Here is an 8,989-nt window from a genome sequence, read left to right as displayed (position 1 = left end):
TCCCTTTACCACAACTCTTTGGGCCCAGCCACCCAGTCAGTTTTTTACCCAGCAAAGAGTATACTCCTCCAAGCCATGAGCAGCCAATTTCTCCAGGAGAATGCTGTGGGAAATGGTGTCAAAGGCTTTACTAAAGTCCAGGTAGACAAGATCCACAGCCTTTCCCTCGTCCGCTAAGTGGGTGACTTCATCATAGAAGGAGATCAGGTTAGTCAAGTAGGACCTGCCTTTCAGAAACCCATGCTGACTGGGCCTGATCCCTTGGTTGTCACATACATGCCGTGTGATGGCACTCAGGCTAATCTGCTCCATAACTTTCCCCAGCACTGAGGTCAGGCTGACCTGTAGTTCCCTGGATCCTCCTTCCGGCTCTTCTTGTAGATGGGTTTCACATTTGCTAACTTCCAGTCAACTCAGGCAGGACTGCTGATAAATGATGGAGAGTGGCTTGTTAGTTACTCGCCTCCAGCTAAACTCTTTTACCTCAACCAGACTCCAAGTAGACTCCTTTACTCTTTTACTTCCCTTTACCTAAAAAATTATTCTGTGCTTTACACAAGAATATATACTTACTGATAACGCAAAAATACAATGTGGAATCTGTTCAGTAAAACTAGCAATTCCTTCAGTGGCTGGTGTGAATACTTGAAACTGAGAAGGAAGCTGGAATACTGTTGTCTGTATCTGAATTTATCATAAGATGTATAAATTTCTTCCAGCTAAGATGTTTCTTACCTTTGACATTTTCTTTAATGCAGGAGTAATTTTCCTCCGGACTGACAGCTCCCAGACCTCATTGCATTTGAAGATCATTTGCAGTATCCTGAATATCCAGCAATTTAGCGGTGCTTTATTTAGCAGTCATTTTTCAGACTCTAAAATATTGAGTGCTGTTGTTTCAGAAAAAGATAAAGCTGAAGATGGGTACTGTCAGCCAGCTCTGAAGTACCTAGCTGGAATAAACTCAAGAGTGTTGGCAAAAGGACTGTGCCACAAAGGTTTTCAGGGGAAACATGATTAAATATTCAGGTTACTTTCCCAACCCAAAAAGGTTGTTAAGTGTGGCTAAGAGAAGCAGTAAAATACTTATTTAAGTCTTATTTAGTCAAGCATATGTGTTCAGCTCTATTTATTTATATTTTTGATCCTTCTCAACCCTACCCTATATGGTTCCATTTGTAGTTCTAAGAATATAGTAATAAACTACAAAAATAGAAAATTGGGTATATACTGTTACTTCATGTGATCTTAACATTCCTCCATTCTCCTTTGTAGCTAGCTAATGTTTTATAGTACTTGTCAAATTCCTTTTATGTCAGAAATTCTCAAACACTTCAAAAAGCTAGTGTAGTATAGAGGTTGCATGTTAGATCACCTTTCATCCTATTCACAGTGGTGTAGACAACTCTCTTTCTGACTAATCCCTCTGTGGGGTTTGCAGCAATTCATAGAACCATAGAATGTCCTGAGTTGGAAGGGACCCACAAGGATCATCGAGTCCAGCTCCTGTCCCTGCATAGGACAACCCCAAAATTCACACCATACATCTGAGGGCATTGTCCAAATGCTTCTTGAATGTTGTCAGGCTTGGCACCATGACTGCCTCCTGGGGGACCTTGTTCCAGTGCTCCACCACGCTCTGAGTGAAGAGCTTTTCCTAATGTCCAACCTAAACCTCCCCTGGTGTATCTTCCTGCCATTCCCTTGGGTCCTATCATTGGTCGTCAGGGAGAAGAGATCAGCACCTGCCCCTCCTCCTTCCCTTGTGAGGAAGCTGTAGACCGCGATGAGGTCTCCCCTCAGTCTCCTCTTCTCCAGGCTGAACAGACCAAGTGACTTCAGCCGCTCCTCGTACGGCTTCCTCTCTAAAACCTTCGCCATCTTCGTGGCTCTCCTCTGGTCACTGTCTAGTAGCTTTGTATCCCTTTTGTACTGTGGCACCCAAAACTGCACACAGTACTCAAGATGAGGCCACACCACAGCACAGTAGAGCAGGACAGTCACCTCCCTCGACTGGCTAGCAATACAGTGCTTGATGCACCTCAGGACACGGTTGGCCCTCCTGGCTGCCAGGGCACACTGTTGGCTCATGTTCAACTTGCCATTGACCAGAACCCCCAGATCCCTCTCCGTGGGGCTGCTCTCCAGCTTCTCATTCCTCAGTCTGTATGTACTTCCGGGGTTGCTGTGTCCCAGGTGCAAAATCCGGCACTTGCCCTTGTTAAACTTCATACAGATGGTGATTGCCCAGCTCTCTAATTTGTCCAGATCTTTCTGCAGGGCCTCTCTGCCTTTGAGAGCATCAACGGTTCCTCCCAGTTTTGTGTCTTCTGCAAACTTTGATAACAAACCTTCCAGTCCTGCATCCAAGTACTTTATGAAGATATTGAAGAGCACTGGCCCCAAGATGGATCCCTGCAGAACCCCGCTAGTGACTGGTTGCCAGTCCGATGTAACCCCTTTGAGCCCGACCCATCAGCCAATTGCACACCCATTGCATTATGTGTTTATCCAGCTGCATGCTGGACATTTTGTCCAGGACGATACTGTGAGAGACAGTATCGAAGGCTTTACTGAAGTCCAAAAAGATTACATTGACTGGCTTCCCTTGGTCAAGTAGGTGGCTAATCTTGTCATAGAAGGAAATCAAGTTTGTCAAGCAGGACTTTCCCCTCGTGAATCCATGCTGGCTGGGACCAATAACTGCATTGTCTTTCAGGTTTTTTTTCAATTACTCCCAGAATAATCTTCTCCATAATTTTGCCAGGCACAGACATGAGACTGACAGGCCTGTAGTTACCTGTAGTTACCAGGGTCATCCCTGTTGCCCTTCTTGAAGATTGGGACAATGCTTGCCAGCTTCCAGTCAACTGGGACTTCCCCAGATTCCCAAGAGCACTGAAAAATCATTGAGAGAGGTCTCGCTGTGACATCAGCCAGCTCCTTCAGTACCCTTGGATGAATCCCATCAGGCCCCATTGACTTGTAGGGATCCAGTTGGAGCAGCAAATTCCGCACAAGTTCAGGGTTGGTTGGGAGTTTATCATTCTCGCCATCATGGTTCTCTAGCCCACCAGTGTTGAAGACCGAGGTGAAGAAAGCATTAAACGTCTCTGCTTTGTCTATATCCCTGTTTGTGAGGTGACCATGCTCGTCAAGTAATGGGCCAATGTCATTTCTCACCTGTCTTTTGCTATTTATATACTTAAAAAAGCCCTTTTTGTTGTCCTTCACAGTACTGTCGATCTTCAGGTCTAGTTGAGCTTTGGCCACGCGTATTTCCTCCCTACAGTGGTGAACAGCATCTCTGTAGTCCTCCCATGTGGCCTGACCTTGCTTCCACAGGTCATACATTTTCTTTTTTCATCTCAGTTCTAGAAGAAGATCCCTACTTAGCCAAGCCAGCCTTCTACCTCGCCTGCTTGACTTCCAACATTTTGGAATTGCCTGCTCCTGTGCTCTTAGGAGGTGGTACTTAGAAAATACCAGCATTGATGGACCTCAGCACCTTCAAAAGCTTTTTCCCATGGGACCTTACTAAGTAGTCCACTGAGTAGCCTGATGTCAGCTCTCCTCATATCCAGAGTTAAGGTCCTGCTGGCAGTTTTCCTTCAGTTACCATAGATTTTGAACTTGAGTGCTTCATGGTTGTTGTGGCCAAGGCAGCCACCAATCGCCACTTCACCCACAAGACACTCTCTGTTAGTAAGCAGCAAATCGAGGAAGGCACCTTTCCTGGTTGGTTCTCTTAGTACTTGTATCAAGAAGTTATCATCCAGATGCTTTAAGAATCTTCTGGACCTGCTTGTACCAGCTGTGTGGTATTCCCAGTTGACATCTGGCAAGTTGAAGGCTCCCATAAGGACAAGGGCAGATGACTTGGAAGCATCCCTTAGTTCCTTAGTCATACAAAAAATTATACCATGAATTCTGTTTTATAAGTCTTTTAAAGGTGGAAGCAAAGAGAAGATCCAGTGATATTTCATCAGCCAGCCTCCCATTGATTTGATTGCTTAAGAAGTGCTGCCTCCATTCTTCATAAACTCAATATATAGAGCTCAACAAATAAGGCACACTGCTCCAGTGGGAACTTAGTTGCAGGAAAAAAATTGTAGTTTTTAAGGGTGACATCTGTAAGTTTTCTCTGTCATTTGTACAAAGCTGTTTTTACCAAACCGCACACAAGCACTCAAATTATTAATTCCACGACATAGATTTCTTTTGAGGAAGATATCCTTAAAGAATTACCTTCTATTGCTGTTACTCAGGCTTCTTTTCAGTCCTTGACAGAAGATTATAAAAGGATAAACAGGACTGTTAAACAGATGATAATTCCTGCCTCCTTGTACTTGCTAATGCCCTGCCACTCCTCCTTATTCCTGGTTCTTCACATTTAGCATGAAAACAGAAAATAGGTGGCAGTTCCAGCTTCAAGCATCTAGAGCAATTTGGAAATAATGGGGGCAGCATGGGGAGGAGGCTTTAGAGAGAAGAAGGATCTTGTCAGCCTGATGGCCCTTTACTATTCAGCAGCTCTTCTCCACTCCCTGTGCTGTGATGTCAAGCATGGAAGATGAAGAGGGACACTAGAAAAAGCAGGAAAAGTCAACTGGGAGTGAAACCACAAGGCATTTTGTCTCCCACCTTTGGGGAGCAAACAAGAGAGGAAAGAAGTGAAAACACTCCACAGGGTCCCAACTTTTGTCAGCCTTTCTCCAGGCCAATGAAATTTGATGTGATTTAGTTAGGAGCTCATTAACATATGAAAGCAATTTGGTTAGAATGAATATCTGAAAAGAGGAAAGAATAAGAAGAAAAGACAGTCCAGACAGACCTAATAAATACTAGGTTATACATACAGTTTACCTCCAAAAACATTTATATGATGAGCCAGAAAAAAACCCAGGTTATCCACAAGTATACACTGCCAGTGAAAAAAACAAAAACTCCTTTGATTCAGGCATGACTGTGCTTTTCAGTATTCTTTCATTGTGACCAGAGCTGACCGGAAGTTTTTAAGTACAGATGTTTGTCTTGTTGACACAATATCAGTCTCAATGATACATTTGCATGAGGTAATAAAAATTCAGATTCCACACTGAATTTGTGTAATGTGACAGACATCACCCTGTTGTGGACTTGCAAAATAGGCTGTGAAACTTAGAGGGATGGAATTCTGGACTCAGTGAATTCATTGGTCCAGCTTCAACATCAAGCCAAATTTACAAAATCTTTTCTATCTTGGTATTTGTGCCATATTGCTTATGATTGCTGTGCAGAAAAAAAAAAAGTTAAATGAAGAAATACATGAATAGTTTTGAATATCAAACATACTTGAGAAATTTGATCTTAGTTCACAAATAGAAGAAGTGAAATTTCATTAATGAATTATCTGTTATGAATAATTCACTGAGTTCTAATTTAGAGTCAGCTGGCTTTTTCTATACAAATGAAGAGAGAACAGTAGATAGTGATTTGTAATTTAAAGGTTTTTAAAAAGTTTGATAATATTTCTCACTGTCTTTTTATTTTGTCCTCTGTCTCCTCACAATTATTGTCATTAGTAGACACCATGCAATCTTGCCTCTGGCCATGAGCATAGAAATTAGTGCCAATGTATTATTTAGAAAGGTTGATCAAGTCTTCCTAGTGTGGGTAGAGAAAAGGTACAAAGCACCATTTTTTTGCCTTCAGAAAGGCAAGCATGAGTGCTGAGCATGAATCAGATGAACTTTTAAATTAAATGAAACTTTATCCATTCTGATTCCCTAGTCACAATTTAAAAACAAACAAACAAACAAACCCTTCTCTCATAGCAAGATGAAGTGTTTTATTACAAGAGCATACTCTACACTGAAGTAGAGCTGAGATTGTCTTACCTTTTAAGCATATTAACAAGATTTCAAATGTTCACATTTCTTCTGACCTCTGGATAAACAGAGCGAACAGTCTGACCAGCTGCTCTGCACTATATTTTAGAGTGTTAAAACAAAGGAACTAAGGTGCACTTGATGTGTAAAAATGATGAATAACTATAGAATGCATCTGGCAAACGCGATATGAAGGTTAAAGTCAAGTTCACCACAGGAGCAGTTGCATTTTGACAGAGTCAAATAATTTCATCTTTCTCTGTTTCTCTGTTGTGTATACACAACATCCAAAATGGATTACAAAGAAAAATATTAAGATTTCAAGGTCAACCACTCAAGAGCTGGGTAATTCCAGAAAAAGAATGCCCATAACCTCAAAAAAGCCCCCTTGTGTGAATGCTTTATGGCATAGTTTGTAATTAAAAACTGCTTTTTTAATAGGAACCTTCTGCCATTGGGGCATGAATCTGCCAATATCAGGAAAGAGAAGTCTTTTATGCTATAGGAATGTGCAGACATGCATAAGTCATCATCTCTGTTCCAGCCTGCAGAGAGGAAGGTCTTCTTCCACAGGGTGTGGGCCCTTCTGCTCCTTCCACCTTTTTTCCTTTCCTTTTCCCTCTGTTTCACTTTCGTCTCCCATCTGACTGTTTCTGCCTCTGTTACCTTTGATCCTGACTGTGTTGTTAATCATTTTTGTTCCTGCTTTTTTCCTCCCAGGGCTTCCTGTCTGTTTTCCCTCCATTCTTTTCTATTTGTATTTACTTTCCCCATGCTTTTGACCTGAATTCCCTTTTTGCTGCTGTCTTAACCTCTGTCTCACCCACATCACCCTTTCTCTCTCTGTCTTTACCTTTGCTGTTGTATAATATTTTGCCTAGTTATTGTGGTTGTCCTGCGGGTCAAGTTATCATTGTATAGTACAGTTCCTGCCCTCCTGAAACCCCAAAAATGCACTGCATGTCTCTCTACAGTTTATGTCCATGAAGGTGATAACAGTGTGAAGAAATGTCACTGTGCAGCAGGGTCACTGATGTCAATGAAGGAACAGAGCCCTCTACCCTGTTGCATCAACCTGTGAGTGTTGTTTGGTATGAACCATATATTATCGGCTGGAAAACACACCTCTCATGCAGAATCATGCCACAAAGTGGGAAAGGGAGTCAGGTACGGAGTGTGACCTCTTTTCTTTTTCCACAGTGACTCCATTATTGGTAAAGCAATCTCTTGTAACATCACTGGTGTCTGTGGTAAAACTTTCCTGTCAAGTAAACAGATAATTTTTCAGAAACACTAGTAGCTTCTCAGATCTTACCTCATAGTGACATTTCTAAGTTTCTCACCTCATTATGTATCTTCATTTATGTTGGATATCTGGTTTGGTATTAGATTTTTGCTTACAGCTCTCTGAGAAAGTTGTTGCCAGGTGACTTCAGTGGCTTCCTACTGGTAGCCTGTAATTTGCTGATGCAAAATCTTGACCAGAGTCCATGTCTCAAACCCTTTTTCTCAAAAGACAACTCACAGAAGTCACAGTAGTGGGAATTTACCATGAGATTTTTCAATTTCTGCAACAGTGAAAACTGCTGAAAGTGCTGGCTAGTGTTCCATTATAAGGTTGCCATGTGAAGTTTGCCCTTAGTGGAAATGGCAAAAAAAGGTAGTTTCGATTTATTGTTTGTCTGCCACAAGTAAAACTTCAAAACTATGTGCAAAACATCAGGAAAGGCCAGAGCTTTCTTTTCTGTTTGCACATAATGAATTCACACTGTTATTGTTTTTCTTCAAAAGCTCTATAACCAGTTTGCTTCTGGTCACTAGTTTTTTACACCCATATAGTGTTCTGAGAGACTTCACCGGCACTGTAGAAGTCTAATTTTCTCCTTAGTGGCTCTTACTGTCTGATTGTGGTCTCCTCTGAAAAGGTGAATCTCTTTAAGTTAGCAGTTCAATTTTGTGATTGAATATTGCACAACGTGTTCATTGGGCATTTCTGTGTTGTAACATTCTGAGATGACTCACCTGGACAACAAGTTTATCCTCTCAAGGAGCTCTTTTAGCTCTTCCTTGCCTGTGGTAGTAAGGTCTGTGTTGTGTTGGATCCACCTATACCCCATTGTTGTATAACTTGTTGTGTTAACACCTTGCTATATTAAATAACACCTGCAGTAGGTCCATATTATGGAATTACTTTTTTTTTTTTTTGAACTTTAGTCCAAGAGCTCCAGCTTTTTTTGTAGAAGAGTTTATTGTGTCTGCTCATAGACATCTACTGTTTTTCCTTCACAATTAAAATGGAAGTTCAGTGAACTTTACTGCCTTCTATACAATTAAAAATCATTATATTTTCCTGTGAATTACCTTGGGTATTATCTGAAGAAACTATTCCCCAAAACAGATGTTGAAAGTCTGAAAATGTAAACTTTGTCTTCCTGTTTCATTGTCCAGAACCCTGCTCATTCATGAAGCCTAGAAAAATACTTGGCATGGAACATTTCTTCCAGAATTTTCTACTCATAGGTAGTGGAAACACTTTTGTCTTTTCATACTTTCATTTAGCAATATTTTAGCATATTTAGAAGCCAAAGCTTCACTCCTTTTTCCCCATTGCTTGCTTCCTTTGCTTTCACTAGAGTGACCGACTAGTGTAAAAGGCTTTTCTTCTTTTTCTTCTTGCTCTATAATTCCCAGAGAAGTGAACCTACCCAATTTCTCTTTTATCCCCTTCCTTAAGGTCAGAAGAATTTTCATAGGAGCAGAAAACTGGGTCCCTTTAGCTTTATTCTATACTTTATTGACAGTTTCCCTTTTTCTGAGAACAATTACTCTTTGAACTTGTCCACAGTTGAGGAATTAGTTCTACCAGTGAGAACAGCCTCTTGCAGAAACTACGGACAAGACACGTTTTGAATCCAGTAATTGGTACTTTTTCCTCAGTGCTGTTATAAATTAAATACATGCTCTTCCTCGAGCATTTGACACAAAAGTCGCTTTGGAAAAATAAGCCTTTGAGCCTTGAGTTTCACCTACTTCCTTCCTACTGCCCGGTTTTGGTTTTTTTTTCAGTACTAATTTACTGTTACAAACATAACTGTATTCACCTGTGCCAAACTTACTAG

Source organism: Nipponia nippon, unplaced genomic scaffold (assembly GCF_047370975.1).
Source record: "Nipponia nippon isolate SJK-2023a ecotype South Korea unplaced genomic scaffold, ASM4737097v1 scaffold_8, whole genome shotgun sequence".
Classification (NCBI taxonomy): Eukaryota; Metazoa; Chordata; class Aves; order Pelecaniformes; family Threskiornithidae; genus Nipponia; species Nipponia nippon.
This window is presented reverse-complemented; position numbering follows the sequence as displayed.